The sequence below is a fragment of the Micromys minutus genome (genome assembly GCF_963924665.1).
Source record: "Micromys minutus genome assembly, chromosome: 12".
Classification (NCBI taxonomy): domain Eukaryota; kingdom Metazoa; phylum Chordata; class Mammalia; order Rodentia; family Muridae; genus Micromys; species Micromys minutus.
The window spans coordinates 926,617-950,765 of record NC_137981.1 but is presented as its reverse complement, the minus strand read 5'-3'; the positions used below and the strand labels follow the sequence as shown (position 1 = coordinate 950,765).

At 41.5% G+C, this 24,149-nt stretch overlaps 1 protein-coding gene across 1 annotated transcript in view; it reads left to right on the top strand.

Annotated features, from left to right (window-relative positions):
- CFAP20DC (CFAP20 domain containing) overlaps positions 1–24,149 on the top strand; it is a gene marked incomplete at both ends in the record, with an annotated part of 221,166 nt that overhangs the window by 49,272 nt on the left and 147,745 nt on the right. The gene's annotated exons all lie outside the window — the stretch shown is intronic.

Here is a 24,149-nt window from a genome sequence, read left to right as displayed (position 1 = left end):
AGGAATGCTTGTGAATAAATACAGTTCTGATTCATTTATATCCAACAGTGTGACATAACATTAGTAAGTATCTTATTCTAGGGTGTCGGGAGAGGCCTCTTGGTGCCTGTGTGTCATTCTCCTACGGCTCCGCTTGACGAACCCGCTGTGCGGTGATGGAGGCAGAGAAGTTCCATAACCCGTCACAGAGGAGACTGTCACCCCACCCCAAACAGGCAGAGAACAGTCTCTCCTACTCAGCTTCCTGAGGTCTAGCTGAGGCCATTCACATCCTGGAGGCAGTCTGTTCTACAAAGCAGTCTATCTCAAACCAACTTTCATCTACATTCCTAGAGTAAATATTTAACTAATTCTGTGATCACTCAGTCAGGATGATACAAAAGAAAAGCGATCTTTATAGTTACACTAGATAATGGGAGCTTTATCTCTATCTTTTGTTTGAAGATGAACTTGAGATATTCTTTTTGAATTCAGATGTTTTATTTTGGGAATTTCATACTAGAGTTCTATATTTGTAATAGCTCCCTCCCTCTCCATGCTGGGACTCTTCTCTGTCCCTTCTGTTCTTTCTCAAAGTTAAGGCCTGTTCTTTAATTATTATTTACCTATCTATATACACATCCTCACACACGGACACAAAATCTACCGAATCCATTCAGCGCTGCTTGTATGTACAACTCATCAGAGCTGCTCCCCAGAGAAAACCTTGGACTGCCTATTGCTCTTCACCTAGGAATGAGGCCTTGTGAGATCTCCCCTACCTGCATCAGCATGTTCATTAGTCTTGCCATTTTGCAGGTCTTATCTAAGTAGCCATAGTGCCAAAATCTCGTGGGAACAGCTTGCCATGTCTGGGAGACAGTCTAGCAGCAGACGTGCTGGTCTGCTGGCCCTTACAGCTCAGGATCCCTTCTCCGCTGCCACGCCTGTCCCTGAGCCTCAAGTGTACAAGTTGCATCCAAGGTGTGGCCACTGGATTTGAGCATCCCGTTGCCATGCACGCCTTTGTTTTGACCAGCTGTAGTTGTATCATAGAAAAGGGGCGAGGGGAGTAGGAGTGATCTGAATGCAGCTATTCTATGCTGGTTTAGTAAAATACCGATACTCTAGTTCCCTAATGTTTCCTATTCCAAATAATTTACTCTAGTCTTCGAACTGTTTTAATTCCTTGTTGTTTTGGACATTTTAAAAAAAATTCTAGAATAATGTTTTGATGGGAAATTATTGGCAACAGTTTCTGTGGATCTACAGTTGAAAACATGAAGACTTGGTGGTAGCTGTTTGGGGAAAATTTTCAAGTGCAGATAAATTTTCAGTCTAAAAAAAATAGAGTCGGTGGATGGAAGAAGTCCGCAGAGAGACACGGAGAGGCAGGCTGCTTTGTACAACTATACCTTCTCATATTCTCTTCCAAGTGCCTCATAAGGCTGTGCAGTGAAGGCAGCAACCCTCTGTCGATGCAGAGAAAAGAGGTGTAGGTAGTGTGGCCTGAAGGGTCTCAGAGCACAAAGGAAAAATGTTTCAAAAAACCAGAAAAGGGATCATTTGGAAATGCAAAAGAAAATGGAGATGCTTAGAGTGGATTGGGTTCCCTCCTCAGGGAGAGGCGGCCTGTCACCTCACACGGTGCCAGAGCTCCACCTGCTGGACAAGAAAGGCAAAAAGCAGAAGCGCTGCCGGGAAGGACTTCCCACCCTCCAGTCAGTGTTTGTATCTGTCATTTCTGGTTCTTTACTCAAAGTCCTTGACTCTCTTTATTCTTTGACTCCACTCATCCCTTGTCTTCCTACTAATTTCGGTTTGAAAGATTTATGTTATGTCAAAAGTTGACAACTGAAAGAAAACACGATTGGAAACTGTATTTGCTGGTTTGTTGAAGTGTCTAGAAATGCATATACATAAAGCGCAGTTTAGATACATGGACTACCTACATGAAACATAGTATACAACATGCTATACCTGCTTGAAAGGTGTATGGCAAAGACTGGAGAAGGGAGAAGGCTGTATTGCAGCTGAGGAGAACAACTCTGGTTTTAAATACTTGAATTCTCTGACATGAATTTGCTTGTTGTCTAGGGAAAGTTATTTAACTTTCTTTGTGTGCTGAGTTACCCAGCCATCCGGAACGTGCTCAGGATCACAGAGGGGCTGTATGCACGAGAAAGGCCACGCCCAGTGTCGTGCACTTGGGTACAAATTAAACCTGTTAGCTACAGTACTGCCACTGCACAAAGCTGGGGTCCACATTAAGCACAGTGATTCTGTGTGTGTGTGCACACCTATACACTTGGGCATGTCCATGTTTCTTCTCTCTATAGTTATAGACTTTTTTTTTAAAGGAAAGATAGAACAAAAGGAAGAAAATGAGTATACTTGAAAATTCATCACACAGGTAACTGGAGAAGGTTCCCAGAAGCCCAACAGTTCTTAGCCCAGAACTTGGGGTAATCAAGTCAAGATTTCAGTCTGCCACAGTACTCTCTAAAGGCTTTAGCAGATGCATTCTGAATCATGATTGGAGTGTGTTCTTTTTAAAAAGTTTTTATGTTTGTGTATATGTATATCTGCCCATGTATGTGTACCATGTGTGGCCAAATGCTCGCAGAGGCCAGAAGACAGCACTGGATCCATAGACTTAAAGTTAAAGTGGGATTTTATCCAGTGTGGGAGCCAGGAAACAAATGTAGCTTTTCTGGGTGAGCAGCCAAAGCATCTCTAAGCCATCTCTCTGGCCCAGGAAGCTCCTTTTTACACATTCATTTACAATGCATCGGCAGGGAGGGAGGTCCCGTATGCCAACAAGATGAAACCAGTTTATACCTGGGTAGCTAGGGTTCTGCGTCTCCTTAACAGCACCTAAACTCTAGACTCAAAAAGAAGATTAAGGGCATTTTATAAGTGCTTGAGAGCAAAACAGAAAGGTGAGTGTGCTGTAAACCTTAGCAACTGTGGGGAAGAGGGACTAGAAAAGAGGAAGAGACTGAAAAGTACCAGGAAGACGTGCTCACATGGCACAAGAGTGGAATACTGCATTCAGAGAAAGAATGAAAAGCCCGGAGTCTGGGAAAGCATGCCCAGACCTGTGTTGGAAGCTCTGCAAGCTACTACATAGGGGAGTGATTTCTGGAAAGAATGTATAAGTGACCCCTTCAAGGGCTAGTTACTCCTCTCACCACTTTAGCATAGCTCCAGGTAAGTCACCCATGTAAGGGCTGGGTTGGGGGTATCCTGGCCACTCAGCCAGGACAGTGTGTGACGGTCTAAGTCTTTGGAGGAGATAGATGAGAGCCCTGCGGCCAGACTTGGGCTCCATTCTTTTGCCTTGGAGAAGATACCTTTATCATTTAGGAACCAAATCAAGGACCAGAGTTCCCCAGATGATAGATGCTGCTGCTAGAAGCCCAGGCTAGCCTTGAACTTTGACCCCTGGCCTCAGCCTCCTGAATTCAGGGAGGGCAGGTGTGATGCCTTTCTTAAGTAACTTTAAATGTTTGTAGTAGCAAACAAAAATCATAAAAGTAAGGTATGTTACGAACATTTACTAGGTGGGGGTCATCTACTTGCCCAATATGAGTGAAATCTTGGAATGTTCAAGAACATTTAATGTTAAATATTTACACACTTGTGTACATTCAACCTTTAAAGGTTATAGGGCATGAGCAGTGTGACCCTGCATTTCTGTTGGATGTTGTAGCTAAAGAAATATGACTAGAGAAATGTTTGCTTTCTCAGTCACAAAATATTCCTGTCCAGCCCTTAGATCAAGCTGATATACTTGGCCTCCAAAACCGTCATATCATTTAAAATCTGTCTCCTTAAGAGACTAGAAATGTAACTCAATGGTAGAGTGTTTGCCTATCATGTGCACCAAGTTTGATCTCTAGCATTGGAGAGCAAAAGTTTTCTGGAAAGAAAGAAAATCTGGTAGAGATAGTACTGTTGTTAACTGTAGTTTTGTTGGATGACAGTGCCGCCCAGGAGGAGCAGTGGCCGGCCCTCCTGCCTATGAGGTAACAGCATCTGCAGCCCTGTGCCCTTGCCCTGCCATCAAGAGCACTCTCTGCTTCAGTAGCTGTTCATTTCTTCTGGGAGATCTGGTGGCCATTTGGTTCTAAGGATTGTTGAGGATGTGAGTCACTACTGTAGCTAAGACACTGTGTATTCAGGTAAACAAAGGATTCCAGATGTCTTCCTGAGAAGAGGCTCCTTCATTTGCTTGTGGTTATAAACATTTTAGTGTGTCTTACATTTGTAAATGTATTCAGTAAGCATGAGTCCCTACTATATGACAAGTACAGTGGAGGAATACCAAGACAGATGAAAATCTGTTTATATTCTATTAGGGAGAAAACAGGTTAAAAGAAAATTCAATTTAGGACAGCAAAACCCATAATCAGTTAAGAAGCAAATGCATAGATAGCTTTTGGAAGCACAGAGAAAGCTTGCTTTTGGAAGCATGCCAAGGGCAAGACTGGAAGGAGGAACATTTGACACATGGAGATCATAGAGAAGCTGAGAAGAGCAGGTGAGAGCTGTTCCTTGCCCTGTGCAGGCCTCTGTTCCAGGCATTCCCACATGTCCTAGGCCATGCTTAGGTGCAGTGACCCCACTCCAGCTGTCTAAGGCTTATAGCAAGCAGTCATACAGATGTGGTACTTCTTGTCCACCTAAAAACCCTGCACCACTTTATTCTCAGGGGAAAAAGAGGTGTGGCCAAAGAGCTCTGGCTGCACCCCACATCCTCACAGCAGAGGCTGCTGTCATCCCTAGCGCAGAGGCACTAAAAGGCATTCTACTTTGATTTACTTTACCAATACAGATTTCTGTCTCTTTGGAGTTGTTAATTTCTTCATCAACTACCCCATCCTCCCAGGATGTCGCAGTGGGAGCCGTTCTAGGCACTGTCAGCACACAGAACGCATGCCTTGTACTCCTGGCTTTATTACATGTTATCATTCAACACCACAGGCCCTGCTCAGCCGTTGGGGAATTCGTCTTTGTACAAATTACTTTCATTTACTGTAATTTTTATCTCTTATCCACGGGATTAACTAATTTTGAAACTGCCTTCTTTGTTGGGGGTCATAGTTCTTTCCTGTTCTGCTGTATCTTGAGATTCTACCCTATCCATTGCTAATAATAAACAAACAAATGGCTCATTCTTCATTCTCAGCCAGATGAAGTTATAGATGGGAAGCATTAATTTTTAAAATACTTTTTTGGCCAGAAATTTTTGCTGCTATTTATATTTACATAAACTATAAAAATTAATTTGCTTCCACTGTTGAAATAACCACTTTTGAAATGCAAACTAAGTCTTGTTTATTTTGTTGACAGTCACGGGCACGTCAGGCATCCTATCACGCTCATGTATAGACTCATCACAGAACAGAAATCGATATTTCACAGTTTTACGTTTCTTGGGCAATGTGGAAATATTTAGAAAAGTTTATTAATGAATCTTGAAAACTTTGGTCATGAACTTGCGGTGTCCCCATTGCACACTTCAGCAAATCTGAATACTTCTTAAAGACAGGAAAAGAGAATTGCTGTATCTAGCAAAACTCTAGGAAGGATTTTAAACGTAATCATCATTAGCAAAATTCTAAAAATGGAATGTGTTTCCTTAGTACATTGGCTTCCTGGCTATACTGTTGTGTGTTGGCTTTCTTTGTGTATCAGCCATGCCGCTCTTCGTGCTGCGAAGATAAAGTCAATTATGGAAGAGTGACCTTGATTCTGTGTGACTTCATTACCATCGACTAGATTTTAAAAAATATTTCTCATTTCAGTAAGAGTAACTGTAGGGTTCACATAATGGCTGTGGGGGTTGAGGGTAAAGTTGCGTACACACAAAAAATAATTAAATGAAAGCAAAAAGTAAATCTAAAGAAGAAAAAGTAAATTTCTGTTTCTGATCCAAGTCATGAAAGACTAAATTGTATGCTGAAGTTCTATCCATATTTTTCATTATTTATATGGTGTACATTTATTTCACAATCAATCTTGTTAAAATATACTAATATTATCTCCTGTTACCTGAATTGGAAAAGATGGTTGTAAAAAACAAATAATGTACGTACCTTATGAATGAGTACTCTCTGAAAGGTTTACAGACACATTAGGAAAGCAAAGTTTAGAAATGAAGGCACAATATTTTACCTGTATGTTTCTTTTAGGTCTGAGCAAAAGCACAGAAATAGTATCTTGCCTAATTAAACTGTTATAAAAATCACCATCAGCTGATTAGCTTATAAACAAAAGAATTACATTTGTCACAGCTGAGATGAGAACATGGTTTGACATAAGTCACTTCATGAGGAAACACTAGAAATTAGTGTCACCATCTCAGTGTCCTCCTGACTACGGAGACATGTGCCAGTCTGGGCCCTGCCTTACTAGAACAACAGAGTTCCCTGTTACTTCCACAGCACACTAAATATGAACAAGAAATCACATTTGATATTATATTAAGGTGAGGTTTGTTAGTTTTTATCACTGTAGTTCTGTTGAAACCATCGTCATAGAAAAAGACTTTAAAGTATGATTCTGTTAGACATTAAAGGACTGAGTCTCTAGTTTTTAAGTGTTGAATTTTATTGAATATTTGAAATTGTCAAGTGTTTATTTTGTTAATTTAATAATAAAAATTTTCATAAATACCATTCCATTACAGACAAAAAATCCTGTATGTCCTCACAGATTTTTCACTTTGTGTTTTGATTGGCCTATGTTCAATGTACACTGAGTTTGATAAAGACATATTTCTGTTGAGTAAATCATGTTCTTTGACAACATCTAGCCCTCTCTCCAGTATTCTTTCTTCCTTCAGAGTTCTGCCTTCATGTCACCTCTCTGTCTCTCTCTCTGTCTCTCTGTCTCTCTCTGTGTCTCTCTGTCTCTTTCTCTGTCTCTCTCTCTCTCTCACTCGCTCTCTCCCCCCCTCAGTGTCTCTGTGTGTGTGTACTCATCTGTTTGTGTGTGTGTGTGATTTATGTGTCTATATAAAATCTAGAATCCACAAATGAGAAAAAACATGTAGTATTGATCTTTTTGAGTCTGCCTTATTTTATTTAATATGATAATCTATAGTTGTATCATTTTCCTATGAACGAAATAATTTTATTCTTCTTAAAACTGTATTATAGTGTATGAATACCGTATTTTCTTTATTATCTGTTGTTGGATACCTAGGCTGACTCCATAAGTAGGCTGTTGTGGATAGACTTCAGTAAACATGATACACAGGACTTAGATGCCTTTGGGCATATAACCATAAGTAGTACCTCTATACTGATTTCATACTGGCTAATTTACAATACTAACCATCAGCTGTTAAAGGGCCATTTCCCCAGTCATCCCCAGCACCTATTGTTATTTGTTTTCTTGAATTCATTCCAGATTTCACTCATGTGTTCTGATTTCATTGGATATTCTTAAAATTACTGCATTATTCTTTGTCTGAGTTTTTAATCTAACTTGTTTTTACTGGAATCAATTACTGTGGAATTGATTATTTTCAGTGGGTCGTTGCTACCCTAATTTTTTATGTTTTGTGTGTTTCTGCATTGAGACGTTAAAATCAGTTCTTCTGTTGAATTTGTTTTTTAGTATTTTCTTTATGTGTGTGTTTGTTGGGAAGGTAACATATGCCATAGCACAAGTGTGAAGTCAGAGAATAAGTTGTAGAGACTACTTCCTGTACACTAAGTTGTTTCCAGGAATAGAACTCAGATTCTCATGCTTGACAGCAACCACCTTCACCAAGGAGCCATCTCCTCAGCCCTGACTTGTCTTTCTAACCACCATTTTGTTTCAGTTTAAATATTTGCAACATTCAAATAGGACTAGAGGATAGGAATAGATATAGGTATAGGTGTATAGGATATGCCATATGTAGATGCCAAAGAGGAAATAGTTCTACTTTCTATCTTTATGGAGGTTATGAAAAATGGTACAGTCAAAGACAATGGTATAGAGCAATAGAACTCAAGAAAAGAAACGTTAGTGCCTATTGGTATAGAGTAAGCACAGGTCTTATTTTGGGCTTTTATCAAAGATATATGATAAAATGGGATAATCCTAAAGAGTGCTTGCTATAGAATAAGTAAGTGCTTACAAAAGGAATGGAAGCCACTTAAGGATGAAAGAAGGAAATGGGGTCAAACTTGTCTACCATCAGTGTAACACAATGACTGCCTGGAGGAAAAAGAGCAAGTAGAGGTGGTGGTGGCTTAATCTAGAGAAATAGACACAGATTTCCGCTTGTTCTGTAGGCAGTGGATTTATGGTTTTTACTAATTAGGAATATAGGGGCTGCAGAGATGACTTAGAGGTTAAGAGCACTGACTGCTCTTCCAGAGGTCCTGAGTTCAATTCCCAGCAGCCACATGGTGACTCACAACCATCTCTAATGGGATCCAATGCCCTGCCCTCTTCTGGTGTGTTCGACAGAGACAATATACTCATGTACATAAAATAAATAAATAAATCTTTAAAACACACACAAATAAGGAATATAGTGTTTTGATGTTTTGTTTTTCTGATATCTTAACGTTCTAAGAAAAAGGAAAGCCAGGAAGGCTACACTGAATTGGGAAGCTTTACTGCCAGGCAAGGAAAGATGGCTTTTGAACAGCAAGAAAAGTGAAGATTTCAGACTCTCAGAGAAAGATTTCAGGCCTAATATAAGCAAAGATAAGGGAAAGCCACAAAGAATCAAGAAGGTGTGGAGTAAGGTCACCATCCCAAGCACCTCCCCAAGCTTCATGATCTCACACGGTCTGGGAGATGGCTGGCAAATAGGTGAGAACACAGGCACAAGACAGCCTAGGGCCGTCACTAGGTTTGGATTTTGACTCGCTATAGGGATATATATTTTTTAAATGTCTAATCCTTTTGTCATTATACTTCTATATATTATTATAGTCTTTTAAGGGGAAATGATGAGAAAGTCAAGTCAAATAACTGTAATTTGAAATTTCAAATTACTTTTCAACTGTAAGCTAATTAAAATTTCAAGGCTAGCCCTACAACAGTTGAAGATGCTTTAGTTTCTCTTGCCATGCTGGGAGGCTGCCTCTGTCTCCATTGCCCTTCTGTATTTACAGTGATGTTGACTATGTGTGAATCAGGCAGAAGGAGGCAGGGCAATGCCCCCAAGCTCTCCAGGAGGACTACCTGCGAAGCTGCACTCAGAGTCAGTCACTTAGTTCACTGTTGGATGATGGGCAAATACAGTGATGTGGGGATTTTCTGACACTCAGTGGTACTGCCCATTGAAGGATGCTAATGGCAGTTGTTGATGGTTTACTGCAAGGAAAGTTCTTTTAGGCTCTTCAGTAAGGCCCGGGGTATTATAAATAAAGAAGATCTAAGCATGACCAAACAATATCATCACCATGGTCCTCTGACAAAGGCATCCTTCCTTTCCTCAACCCCATCACACTTACATCCTCTTTCCACCCTTAGTATCCAGACATAATAATTAGCCACGTGAATACCAACACACAATTACTGTGTTCAGAAAGAGCTGGGGACACCCTGCATCATTCCTCTTAGATGTTAAACTAGAATAAAACCTGAAGAGAGGATATATGGAAGTGGTTTAGAGGCTTATGCTAGAGCCAGACAGCCTGCCTGGTTCCAGCACTTTCTCGGATACTCACTGCCCATGTGATCCAAGCCTAGTGCCTCAGATTCCTAATCTATAAAACAGGAGTGACAAAGCGTCTTCCATGGGATTGAATGACATTGATAAAGCGTGCAACACCAGGAAAGCCTGATATTGCCAGTGAACAGACCTTTGAGTAGAAGAAATAAAACTAGTTTCTCTGATCCTTGTCTATAATGGTGTTTACAGTTTGTTTTGTTTTGTTTTTGTTTAAACCCTCACCCCACCCCTACCCTCCTCCCATCCCCTCTTGTCAGGCCTCAGCCTAAGTGCTGGCATTCCAGGCATGCAGCCCACATACTGCTTTGAATAAATTCTTCAAACAGAGACTTAGAACTGAACTTAAATTGAGTATGGGTTTTATGAAGCTGTTTTTCTTCATTTCCTCTGATTTAGTAATCTAGAAAAATCAAAATGACGAAAGGGCAGATTAGGAGTAGGGCTGGGAAAGCATCTCTGGTAAGGCCTTCTCCAGAGAGAGCTGCCCTGATGATCAGGGCAGACAGGTCATATGGTCATAAAGCCACCCACAGATCATGTAAAAGCATTCTCATGAGTTGGTCATTTTGTGTTGCCTGCAGCCACATGATGAGCCTAGTGCCCATTGTCAGTCAGGTGCTGCTCTTCCTGGCCTTTAGCACCTCCATGGATCAGACCGTCTTTCCTCTGCACTTGAGAACTCCTGAGACTCAGCCCAAGCCTCACTCTCTGGTCTGACTCTATCTGCAGTTTGAGAACATCCTGTCTTCCACTTTCATCCCTCATGTTCTTTCCAGTACCTTCTTAGACAGCCTTCTCTTCAGGTCCTGAGGGCTACTTGACTGTAGGAGGAAGCTAGCACAGGAACCAAGATTAGCAGGTTCTAGATTCCATGGAGAGATATCTGTAGGCTGTACACATTCAGCTAGTATAGGCGTCATGCTGTTCTTTCTACTGAGGCATTGGCAGATGAGTGTCTCTTGGATGCCTCTGGTACACTGCCAGTGAGTCATGGCAGCCTTGAAGTCCTCTTGAACAGAGCCCTACAGACAAACCATCACCCCAGGCACCTGATGCTGGAACTTTGCACAGAACCTATTTGCTCTCCAGGATTATGAGTTTTAAAACAGAGAGGTTTTTTTTTTTTTAATGCATTTTTTCTAATATTGATTTTCCATAAAAGAAAGAAAGAAAAACCTGAGGACAAGACATTAAATCTCACTTTTTTGAAGGCATCTCTCTCGGGAGCAAATATAATATGACTCAGAATATCAGCATCTCAAGCAGGCCTTTGGCAAGTCAGTTGATAGCTGACTTTTTTCACGAGTGCCTGAAATGCTACCACTTAAGATGGGATCAATAGACTTTAGATACCGAGCGGGAAGTGGAGTTAACACTCTTTCACAGACGTTCCCAGCCTGGATTTCAGCTTTGTCATACTGAGAGCTGCACTTTTCTGTACAAAACTAGTTTAGCAAAAGCAGCTGGATCCTTGGGAGCTTTGTGAGTAGATACTCAGTTCTCAAAGTTCTGGATGTGGATGGGAATCATCAGTTCTACACTGAACTATCCAAGGCATTAAACTTACAAAGAGTTTACAGGCATGTGCCAGCTTACCTCCAGACATTAACTCTCATCTTTCTCTGTTCTGTCTATAATAGGAGTAGGCTCCGCCTTCCCATGCAAATCTGCACATTGGTGGCTGCTCTCTGTCCTGTCCTGGCTCCCCATTCCCACATTTCCTGCAGGTTCACATGTAGAGTTCTAGCCTTGGTTCCGAGGTGGGGAGCACGGCGCAGCTCTTCCTTGCCCAGTAGAGCTGGTTTTCTATCCTTTCCTCTCCTCCAGCGTGCTGCACGCCTTTACTGCACATTGTATCTCTTACCACCCCAGTTACCTTCAAGACAACAGACTGTCCAGAATCCCTGCATTCCCAGAGTCTTTCAAAAGGGAGGAAACCCTCAACAAGTTTGTTTTGTAGGACACTGTTGGGCAAGGATACCCACTGAAGCCAGCACATGCCAGTCAGATGTCTATCTGGATGTTTTCTGGCAGAAGTTACTCTATGCTGTGTGACTTCTCTCTTAGACAGCATTTGCCTCAGCTGTTTAACTAATCTCCTTAACCTCTGAGTGTGAGCTGTCACACATTCACACCTATATTCCCAGCTAAGAGAGTGATAGGAAGGAAATTTGAGCGAGTGTATCCCAGACATATTGCAGCTGGGCTGCTGTTGTGTTCCAGTGATCCAGACTGGATTGGCGTTTCCTCCTGATTTGTTTGTGCATTCTTCTTGCTCCTCCGATGCTTCTCGCCTCTTTTCACTGCTTCCAGGATCGGGCTATTCACCATGCCTTCCTTTTCCTGCCAGCATCATTCTGCCCATGCCTCAGTGTGGAGGTAGTTTACACAGCGAACTTTCAGTGGAATCCTTCATGTCTTGTGATCATCTCTGAAATCCGTGGTATGCAAATGAAGAACGAGTATGCTTCTTGTTAAAGGACTAACTACAAAAGCAAGGGGTCTGAGATCCAGGGTCATATCATAGGATGCTCCGGTTGCTCCTCTTGCAGAGCTGTGATAGAGACACTTTCGAGTTCAATATAGCCTTGTGGAAATACTGTTACCATTGTATACAGACTGTGCTTTACAGGGTCACCAACCCCACTTCAGTCTAAAACATGCAACCAGCAGCCACAGTTCCTGTACTCCAAACTGTTCCCTGTCCCTGTGTTCTCGTTTGTCGATTTAAAAAAAGTCAAAATGAGTAATATTCTAGCACCAAGACCACCACAGCCCCTAACAGGTGATGTTAAGCTGTTGCTCTGGAAACAGCAGTAAGGGGACAAGCGTCAGCCTTGCCATCAGAAGCTTCCTTGTTCAGTCTCAGAGCGCTGGGGCCGGTGGACGGCGCGTGGAGCATCTATCACTTATGCAAATGTTTATATGAAGGCTTGAATGTTTTCTTAGCCAAGATCATGCTACGTAGAAAAAATTTAAGATTAAGCAAGTTTTCTTAAGTGCTGCCTCAGTCTAACATTATGCAGATTATTATATTTCTTTAAATTCATAATCTCCACAGATACTTACAATTCTGGCATATGATCTGGACATTATTTAATTGGTATTCCCCGCACACCTTGAATGGCAGCATTTTTGTACAGACCGTCACTGCCCTAATATTCTGGAAAAGAAAATGGAAAAATAAGTAGCCACCAATGGGCCACGTGCTCAGGATACAAAGACGGACTGGGAAGGCGGTTCTTAGACTGTTCTGTGTATGAGGATTTACATGAAGACCCCTGGGAGGTGGAGGTCAGGAGTGCGGTCACCCTGGCTGCATGGTGAGTTGCAGGTCAGACTGAACTGTGACCCCAAAGCAAGACTTGAAGGATTAGGAAGAACGAGTGCTGTGGTGAATGGGTGGTACGGCCACTCACACAAAGCAAATGGCCGGGAAGTGTTGTAAGAACACATCCGGTTTGGATCCGGAGGGCTGAGTGGACGAGCAGGAGCATCCGTGGGCTCTGCATGCCTGCTGAGGCTCTGCTTACCCACCTTACTCTCACCTCTCAGTGGCCACTGTCTCATGCTCTGAGCCTGGAAGGTGACCTGTACCAGCCTCTCATATCATACTTAATTAGTGAAACATTCTAACCTCAGGACAGCGAGAGATGCTCAGAGGTTAGAGGGCAAGGGGGAGGGAGAGTTGGGGACATTTTTTCTTTTTTTTTTTTTTTTGTTTCAGGTTGTCTGTCTATGATACCTCCAGTGGGAGCATAGTACAGTGAGTTAAGTATCATCCCTAACCCCTCCAGACTTGAGAATGGGAATGGTTTCCAGTTAGGACTTGGGGGATGCCTCACTGTACTTTCTCATTTTTTCCCAACTCTTCCCGTACATCAGTTCATGATAACCTCTTCCTTTGAACCCTGGAAGTAAATTCTGTTCCTGCTAGGTTGCTAGCTTTGAGAATGAGGCCTGTTTAGTGAGACTGGGCAATCTATAGGCCTCTGTGAGCTAGGAATCTAGGTTCTGTTCTTGTGTCTGCATGAGGCCCACTGAGTTACGAGTTACATTACTTTCATGCTGTGCTTATAGAAGACGACTACTCTGATTGCCATTGAAGCTGGTGGTTTGAGGGAAACAGGGATAGGAATGGGCAAAGGAAGAACGACTGGGAAGTTATGTAGGTGAAAAACCATGGCATCTGGCCTGTGAAATGAGCAGGTCCAACTGAAACTAGCAGACTTCAAGCAGGAGATATGAATCAGAAATGATCGTGGTTTCTTATTCGAGCTGCTGAGGAGCAGACACAGTAATTAATTGTGGGGTTTTTATTTAGTGCATTACATGGTTTGTAGAAATATGCAGATAAACCGTCAAGAAAACAGTATAGTTCAAGATGAAGCTTGTGGCTAGAGATCTAAATCAACTTTATCAACATGCATATAGCATTTAAAATAGGGCAGAGTAGATGTGGTCCCTGTGAAAAAATAAATTTTCATTTTGTTGTATTAAAGAGAACTTGGGAGCTCCCACATTTAAAGACCTTTAGAAGCTATTTAAATGCACGTTAGTTTTCAGTGTTTGTTTAGTTTGGTTTTTTGTTTTGTCTCTTTGTGGTCCTGTCATGGAACTCACTATATAGACAAGGTAAACCTCAAACTCACAGAGCTCCACCTTCCTCTGCTTCCCTCCAAAGGACAGGGATTATAGACATTCAGCACCATGTCCATGTTGAATTCATACTGTGATTCGTCCCAGAATATTTTAAAAATAGTTTGTAGATCCAGTTTACATGAAGGGGAAAAGAAGAAATCAAATGTTAAGATGCTGTTTTGTACTTTAACTGTAGAGTAAGATTGCTGTCTCTCTGAACAGTCAGAGGAACGGGGCGCCTGCACAGTGTAGCACTGGAAACAGTAGCTTTGTGTGGGGAAACTTAGAAGTTGGCTGCAGAGCCAAAGGACTTAATTTACCTCCATGTTTCAAACTTACTGTAGACCGTAGAATCTTGTTCAGCTATCCAGTTTCTTCCATTGTTTAACCTAATGGGAAAGGGGCTTGTGTTGATAAGTTTCCAGCCTAATCCAATCATAAGGAAGATTGTCTAATTTCATCTTTCATTTTCTAAAAGGTGGCAAAATAAAAGAACATGGAAATGTCAGTTGTAGTGTTACCGTAAACAGCCAGTAGCCCTGTCGTAAGACAAGCTTTGAGGTTTTCTGTAGATCCACTACAGATGATCATCTTCTGACTCTAGAGACACATAAATTTTATCATATGGCCTTCCAGTTTGTATATTATAGTGCTGAACTGTCACCCCCCAGCATCCATTAGAATTATATTGACAAAATGTCCGCTCCTATTGAGCTAAGTACTCAATAAGCCACTATAAGTAAATTGTTGTGTTCCCAGCTCGAAGGCCAGTCTATCGATTCTCACATGGCTTTGGGCCTGGTGAAGAAGCCCTTCCTGGGGTTCCCTCCTATGGTCTGCAAAGACTTCAAACTCTCAGATAACAAAGAACCTTTTTCCAACATTGCTTGCTAATATTTCTAGTGTATTTTCTTTCAAATGAATAGTTAAGCATTAATGCTTTGCTTTTATGGGCTTAAACCATTCCAATACATATCAGACATACACATACACATGTCTCTAATAAGAAAGATAGAATGTCCTTCCACAAGATCAGGTACTAATATGTTTGTGAACAGCTCCAGAGATTAAGCATGCATGTTTGTGACACCCCAAACCTCCCTTTTATCCACGGTGGAATCCTGGCACTCACACCCCAGCACACTGTTTCCTGGTGACAGAGATGCTTTCTGTGTCACCTGTCTTTGGGAATCTTTCCACCTTGCTACATGGGAAACTGCCTCATTCTTTTTAATAGTTGCCATATATTTCTGAAGTTGGCATGGTTTAGCTTATTTAGATCCATATGGTAGACCTCTAAGTTTTACCTCTGGTTAATGTCATCATTACAATGAATATTCCCATATGTGTCTGTGTGTGTACTTGTGAAATAGCATCCCTTTAAAGAGGTGTGAGATTATCATGTAAAAATAGAACAAGAGAATGTATACATTGCCAACTTTACTTATAGTGGTATAATCAGGAAAGCAGAAATGGGAAGAAAAATATTTAAACACCAAATATTCAAGATATTTAAGAACATCTGACAGATTATTTTCCCTTTGTTGGAAACTCATTATTTCCACATTTGGGAAATAGAAAATTTTCAAGTTTTTTAAACTCCTGACAATTGGAAATGTTTAATAAATCAGAGTTTGTGGGATGTAACTGGTGTGTGGCTTGTTAAAAATATACTTTATCACCAAATACCTTTTTTTAATAAATTTTGAAAAGTGGTTGTTTAAGGTAGTGCTGTTCACATACACAGAATAGTCAATCACACAGACAGGCAACTAGGAACAAACAGCTGGAGAGCTAGAAGATTACTTTCCACAACAAAGGCTAAGCTCAGTGGCAGTCCCTGACAAACCATGTCTGTAACCTGAACTCTTCTGCCAGAGACAGAAAGTTGCTAAGTGCTCAAATCACATACAATTCTAGCTTCTCTAAGGAAAACAAAAGTTTTGGTCGGGAGAAGTGAAGACAATTAAAACTGACAAGCCAGTGAGGGTCGTAGGTCATAAAGAACGACGCCCTAGATAAATAATGCCTCACACTTTCTAGTCTCCTCATCCTTGCGTGCACAGCACAAGACTGCCATGCACAGTGAGTGCTAGAAAGCACAGTGTGCATCCATACAGAGTACATGAAACCTGCTGTCTGAACTTCTGAGGACTGTGCTCATAGGTACCACAGACAGGATGAGGTAAATCAATGGTGACACAGGTTTCAGAAACTAACCCCCCCCCCCCAAAGAAAAAGATATTGGGAGGATTGGCTTCCTCTGAACATCCTGGAGACTACATTTACAAAATCACAATTTATGACAATCGTATGCAGTATTAATTTCAGTGGTGTATTAAAAACTATTGTGTTCTCTGTCTCCTTTGTGCTATTGTTATACAAATTACTCTGCTGTAATCCTGAACTCGGATTTATAATTACCATTTATGCTTTCCTTTGTTCTATGTAAGAAAAATTTGGTTTTGAATTGTGTGTATGTGTGTTGTTTTTGAAGCAGAATCTCCTTGTGTGACCCAGGCTTTCCTGGAAGTTACTGTAAAGCCCAAGTTCCCCTTAAATCTGTATCTTTCCACCTGGTCCTCATGAGGCATGCAACCACCATGCCCAGAGACTTTTCTTAAGAATACTGAGGGGGGACATTACAGCAAATGTATTTGCACTGTTTTCTGTGTTTGTCTATTTTCTTACATCTTCTCACCTGCATGTGAGTTTCTGGACACTGCCCTTTTGTGTTAGCTGGAAGAGCTACTGTATTGCTTCTTTTCTCCTTGTGCTCACACACCTGCCGGAGCAGCCTAAGGAAAGAAATGTTGGCTCACAGTTTGAGGGACAGTCTTTCATGACAGAGGATTTGCAAAGAAGCACAAAGAGGCAGCAAATCACACTCTGTCCAAAGTCATGAGGCAGAGAATATGAAGCCGGCTGCTCAACTGCTGACTCCCACCTCAGCTAACCACAGACTGCCCAGAGCCTCCCTAATAGGGCAATCAACCCTCTCTCAGCTGATTCCACCTTATTCAAGGTGGGCGTGCTAGCAACAAACTCTCACAGTTTTGTTTGTATTAGAATGTCCTGGTTTCTTTTCCATTTCTCAGTAATGGGTCTGCTAATTCAGAGTCCTAGGTTGATAGATTTTTTTTTCTTTAAATATCTTCCTACTGCCTCTGATGTCACTGGTTTCTGGTGAGAAATCAGCTATTAATCCACATGTGGAACCTTTCTGCACAATGTATCATTTTCCTCTTGTTACTGTTGGTATTGTCTCTGGTTTTAGCTCTCGCACAATGTATCATTTTCCTCTTGTTATGTTGGTATTGTCTCTGGTTTTAGCTCTCCATGGTGGGGTTCCGAGCCTTTTAGGAGTTGCTTGTTTTTAGTTCATTATATGTGGAGTTTTCAAGCTTCTGGCATGTAGAATTGTTAATGCTTTGATCACATGGTTGAGGTTTAGCTGTTACTTCTATATATAGCGTTTCTTCCCAGTGTCTCTTTACTCCTGTTCACGGGTATCTGATAGTTTCATATCCCTCTGGTCTCTGTGGCCGTGTTTATTTTCTTCATAATCTTGAAGATAGGTAAGCCCTACTGGGAGAAAGAAAGAAGTCTGTACTGCAACCACCTTAGTGCAGACAGATTAACTGTGATGAAGCCCAACATATATTCATGATAAATACTCCAAAAAGTAGGATAAGGGAAGGATGGAGGAAAGAAATTGTATGTCATACTTAATAGTAAAGGCGACTCTTGCCATCAACTAGATATACTTGGGAAGGAGTGACCTCAGTTAAAGAAGTACCTCCATTAGATTGTCCTGTAGTTATGTCTGTTGGGCATTTTTGTTTTTGCAGAGGTGAGGAGAGCCCAGGTCACTGTGGACTGTACCATCAGCACGGGTCGACCTGCCACAGAAGGAAAGCAGTTGAATGGGAGCCTGAGAGCATCACCCGTGCTTTGTGCTCAGGCTCCTGCCTTAAGTTCTTGCCTTAGCTTCCCTTGATGACGAAAAAAATAAAAGGAGCAAAGGCTATATCATGTTCCAGTAAATTGTACAAGGCAGAATTGTTCCTGTTTTCTAAACAGGGTGAAGAGTGCTCAGTGAGTTTAAACTTAAATAGAAAGTATACAGAGAAAACTGACAAAATAAAAGTCCTCATGGTAACTGTACAGAATTGAAAGGACCAGATAAAGATGGAACTATTTTGTACTGCCTTGAAATATCAATCTGTAGCCATGTTAATACAGACCTAAACATGGTCATGTGTCTTTGAATATATCATTTTGCAATCTCACTATTTCTGGATGCTTAGGCCTAAAATGTGCATTTAAAGATGGTAACTTTTAGATCATAATAAGGAAAAAACATCTAAGTCATCAAAACCACTTTGGCTTCGAGAAAAAAGATTCTGGTAAAGGAACTGAGTCTTCTGAAGTGTGGCATCAGTTCTGTAAATTCATCCTGGCCTGAAGTGAGCGTTCCCAGAAGACTGGAAAGGACCACACACAGAGAAGGGAAGTGCAAAGAAACCCCCCCGAACAGGTGGCTCCTCCCCCCCCCCCCAAGGTTGCTGCTATTCACTCAAGCTCTTACTGAGCTTGCCAGGGTGAAAGAGATGATGATATAAAAATGAACTGAAGATTGAATTGAAAAGTAGTTCTCTTTTCAAGTGGTTTGCAAATCTAGACGTTAAGTTTGGAATGAATGTGGTTAATGACCATAGCCGTGAGATCTATGTACCTGCTGATCACTGGGATATTATCACACATTAGCTTGATTTTTCCTGTCGACTCCCCATTTATTTCCCCGGTGTGGTCTCCTTACCTTTTCTACTTTGCTGCTGACCCTTAGCCAGGAGTGCTTGAGGCTGTAGCTGCATTTTAACTTACTCGTATTTTTTAATGCATCTTTAGGTACAAGAGGTGTAATGCCTCTGTTTCTTCTTCCTCTTTTTGGTGAGGTCACAGGAGGTTTTAAGTGGTAGGAATCAAGCCTGTATTGCAAGTGAAGAGATGCTTTACAAGCAGCCTTCCTGACAGCAATAAAATCGCCCTAAAAAAGCTCACTCACATAATGAAGCTTTGAAGTAGTCACATGAGGCATATTCTTTCTTTCATGAATGACTAATTTTAATTTTTTTTAAAGTAGCAACTCAGCTTGCTTTTAGAACCATTTAAGCTTAGCACATGATTTTGTTTTCCTCTGAAACCAACGACTCTTGATTATGAGATGGGGAAGGTTTGCATATTGATTTTTGCAGACAGTGGATAAGCTCCTGTCACATTGCAAGGCCTAGTCCTTAGCTGGGCATGTGATCTTACGGAGGTTCTCTCCAATGTCAGAGCCACAGTGGCTAGGTATAAGAGATCTGCTTTGTGTGAAGTGAACCCTAAGCCCTGTGCAGAGATGCTCATGCTGGGTGGAGCCTGTTATACACTTCCCACTGAGCCTCACAGCTCACTGAGTCACCTCTCAATGCTCATAAAGGGTGCAGGAAAAGATGTACTGTGGCATAGAAGCAACGCTTTCTTTGTGTTTTCCTGCAGTTCTGTGGAGTTTTCTATCAAGTCTGTCCTTTCCTGTAGATGGTGATTCCCACCTTCCACTCTGTCCAATGCCATCTTCTGGAGATACCTTACTAAGTGACAGATACTTTCCATTCGTGTCACTCTCTGTTTCTATTTTCTCATAGCACTTGTTAAGGGATGACACACTCTAGAGTTGTTTTTATTTCTTACTCTTCCCCGTTAGAGCACATGCTTTCTGCATCTGCCCTGTGCTTGTCTCTGAGGAAGAGCTCAGTAAACAGAAGAGCAAACATATAATTTTGGTAGGTTTTAAAAGCAGAAGCTCATCAAGTAAATTCAGCTAGATTAATTAAAACTCCCGAATCATCTTTGTAATAACCATGGTAAGCAGGTGGAGCACTCCGGAACATACAGGGAACACACTGAGCATAGCAGCCTGTGGTGACATCTGTACTGTTAAAAAACAAAAAACAAAGCTATAAATTCATTGTAGCAGGACCTAAGATTCCATGACTTAAAATTCAAAGTATTCACACTTCAAATTTTGGAGGATGAGATGGGTCACTGATAGAGTTTTCTACACATAAATGATCCACTTAAACTTAGTTATTAGAAAACTTAAAACCCCCAGTTCACGGAGCTTATAACATAACCCACAGACATACAGCTCGGTAAGGGTTAGCCTTGGGGATTTTCTGTGTCAGGCCACTCCAGGCCGTTCCCTATCCTCTAACAGATCCCGACCACTCAAACAGACCCTTCTCACCATCTACACTTTACAAGTGAAGAAAGTAAAGCATGGAGATTTACTGGTTTCCCACTGTTGTTCGAATAATGCAATGTAAAGCAGGATTTGAAGTCAGAAATTCTTGCTTCAAAGTGATTGAAACGAACAAGTATGCCATATTTCTGTGTGTGTGTGTCGTATAGATGCAAATGTCTACATAAGCACGTGTGTGCATGTGTGTGCATATGTGTAGAGGCCAGAGATTGATGGTGCATGTCTTCCTCTGTCATTTTCATCTTGTCTTTTGGGATAAGATCTCATGGAACCCAGACTGGCTGGCCAGCAAGCTCCAGGGATATGCTGATCTGTGCTCTCTTCCACCTTGGGCTAGGATTATAGACGCACAACCACAGCTGCTGTGTATCCACACTCATGTCCTGTGTTCCTCCAGCAAGCACATTAGTGATTAAGCCATTTTTCCATCAGTGTGACTTATTTCTAATGCTGTTAGTTGGCATTAGCTAGTATAAACTCATAACTGAAAACTAACTTGTACAAACCAACTAAAACCAGTACTGATGGCTGATTTGTCTTTCTCCAATTAAAGAAGTCTACCCATCTTATTCTTGAACACTGAGAACAAATCACCAAGCCCTAAGGACACATCTCTGTGGAAGTTAGAGTGAGTGCTTTCTCTAAACTCTAGAATAATGCCAAATCCTGCCATTCTCATCAAACCAAAGAGAACACATGGAGGGACCCATGGCTCCAGCCACGGATGTCACAGAGGATGGCCTTATCTTATCTGGAGTCAATAGGAGGAGAGGCCCTTAATCCTGTGAAGGCTCAATGCCCCAGTATAGGGAATGCCAGGGTGGTGAAGTGGGAGTGGGTGAGTGGGAAGGGAAGCATCCTCTCATGGAAGCAGGGGGAGGGGTTATGGGATAGGGAGGAACCAGGAAGGGGAATAGCATTTGAAATGTAAATACATAAACTATCTAATTTTAAAAACACATGAAAAATGCTTAACCTCATTAATCACCGGAGAAAAATTAAGAAAAAAATATTTTATTGTCCTGAGCCAGGGCTAGCGGAGACTTTGAGATAGACATGCTTGACCAGAGATCCCTGTAATGATGAGCGCTGACCTGAAATTAAAAAGATACCAATAAGAAAATAGGAACAAAGAGGCTGGGGTGTGGCAGAGTGATAAGAGAGCCTACTAAGTATACACAAAATTGATGTATAACCCCCAGCACTTGTGTATGTGCGTGTGTGTATGTGTGTGTGTGTGTGTGTGTGTGTGTGTGTGTGTGTTTTAAAAATCTCAGTATCAAGTGAAGGAATCACAGAGGAGTCTGCTGTGCACAGTCCAGCCTGTGAGAAGAGAGCAGACGGAGCTCATCTAAGGTGGGGAGCGGGAGCAGCACAACTCCCCACAGGCTGGGGAGGGCCTTGGACACAAAGAGGGAACTGTCAAGAGTAATGGCTGTAATTTTGTCAGAGTGGTAATTAAATTAATTTGTACAGTTACCAGAATACACTGAAATTTGTGTTTCAGTGGCATAAATGCTACCCTAATAAGGAAATAAGACAGGCTGCAGAAATGGATCAGTGGTTAAGAGTACTTGCTGCTCTTACAGAGAACCAAAGTTTGACTCATGCCAGCCAGGTCACAGTAGGCTCTAACTGCAGCCCCAACAGACCCAGTGCCCTGTTCTGGCCTCTGTGAACACTGCACTCAGATGTGTACACACTCAACACACAAACCCATCAATTAAAATAGTGACAATAAAAAATAAACAAGACACCATAGCTATTTTATGACCATTTATAGTGAAGCGTAGCGTGTAGGGCCTATAATAGCTCCATGCTTTGAACAAGAAGCTTCTAAACTCCTTACCGTGGCATAATGGTCTTATGTGATTGGCCCTTGCCTAAGCCTCTTGCTTCCTGTCCCTCCTTTTTCTCTACGGCCTAAACGATGTTGCCACTGTTTGAAGCAGGCAATTTCTCATTACCTAATTTAGAACCTTTTCTTTGTCACATTTTTGATAGCTTTCATTTGTTCTTTCTCTTTCTTTGTTCCCACTGGCCTTTTCCACCAGCAAAGATGTACCAAGACACTGGAACTTTGTCCTTCTCAGCTGTGTGAGCCTGGCCCAGCAGTTACTGAATGTATCAATAAACACACGGATATTAGTGCCGTTCCATATGCCAGTGTTGGGAGATGCTGCTGTTTGGGCAGCAGTCCTGAAGCCAAACTGTAGAAATTTCAGTGTTTTTTCCCCACAAGCAAAGTAGAACCTTAACCTGGCTCACATATGTTTTTGGCTAACATGGCACCTCTTTTTGCTCTTTCTCCTTTGCAGTCTTTGAGGTCCCTATCTCCTCCCCAGGTGCAGCTTATTAGAGATGGCACTGAAAAGATTATAACATTTAATCTAATCATATTTGCTCCTCATAGCTGTTGTCTTCCTGATTCTTTGAGGGAGGATTTATACTTAAATTCACTGATTTCAAAAATGTCCTTCTGCCATGGCAGGGAAGGCAAGGTGGAGCCACCAGTTCTCATGATGGTGGCCAGGAAGTAACGGCTACCAGAGTTCTGCTGGACCCCAGCTTTGCTTCAGCTCCAGCCCACACCCAGAGGCATTCCTCCCCTCTCACTAAGCCTCTCTACAAACGTCCTCACTCACACCTAGAACGTGCTGCTGTGTCTTACGTGGATCTTTAGCTTGCACTGAGGTTGATTTTTACACTCCTGCACACCATTAGAAAGGTGTTTATGCATACCCACAACATGTTGCTTTTGTCTCTAAAACAGTTATGTTTTTATACTACTACAAGACATAATACTCATAAAAACAATGCTTAAAAATGATATGGAGGTATTAATATATTTACTCAGGTCAATTGTCTACAGTTGAAGTAAAGGAAAGACACAATATGGATGTGAAAGGCCACGTGAAACGCTTGAGTTAATGCAGTTGAAGTTTACTCCTTACTTCAGATGACAGTTTGGGAAGCTTTCTTCCTTTTTAAGTTAAATGACTTTATCCTTTAGTATAAGATGAATGGATTTTGGGAGGCAGTGTCTAGAATGTACTTTAAAATCATCTCATGTTTTACTTAATGCTAGATATTTTTCCACATGATATAGGGACTGCTTTAAAGGTAGTGAGATTATAGGTGTTTTATAGGAACTAATGAGATTGGTAAAGCAGGGATAGGGAGAAGGAGGCATAGAATCACTATAGAATGGACCATTTTGGGTTGTTCGTTTGTTTGTTGCTTTGGTTTGGGGTTTTCTTTGGTTTGAGACAGGGTATCATTGTATACCTCTGGCTTGGTTGATCTCACCATGTAGATCATGTTGACATCAAACTCACAGACACCCTCCCACATTTAAAAATAATTACACAATAAATGTGAACAATAATTACTTCAATGAAATGCCACCTTGAGAAATTGATCATTATCGAAGACTGGGTGTGTAATACATCTAGAGAGAAGCTGCTAACGGGAGGATGGGGGGCAGCCATCTATTTTCTGGTAAAAGTGAAGGTGTTAAGAAATCTC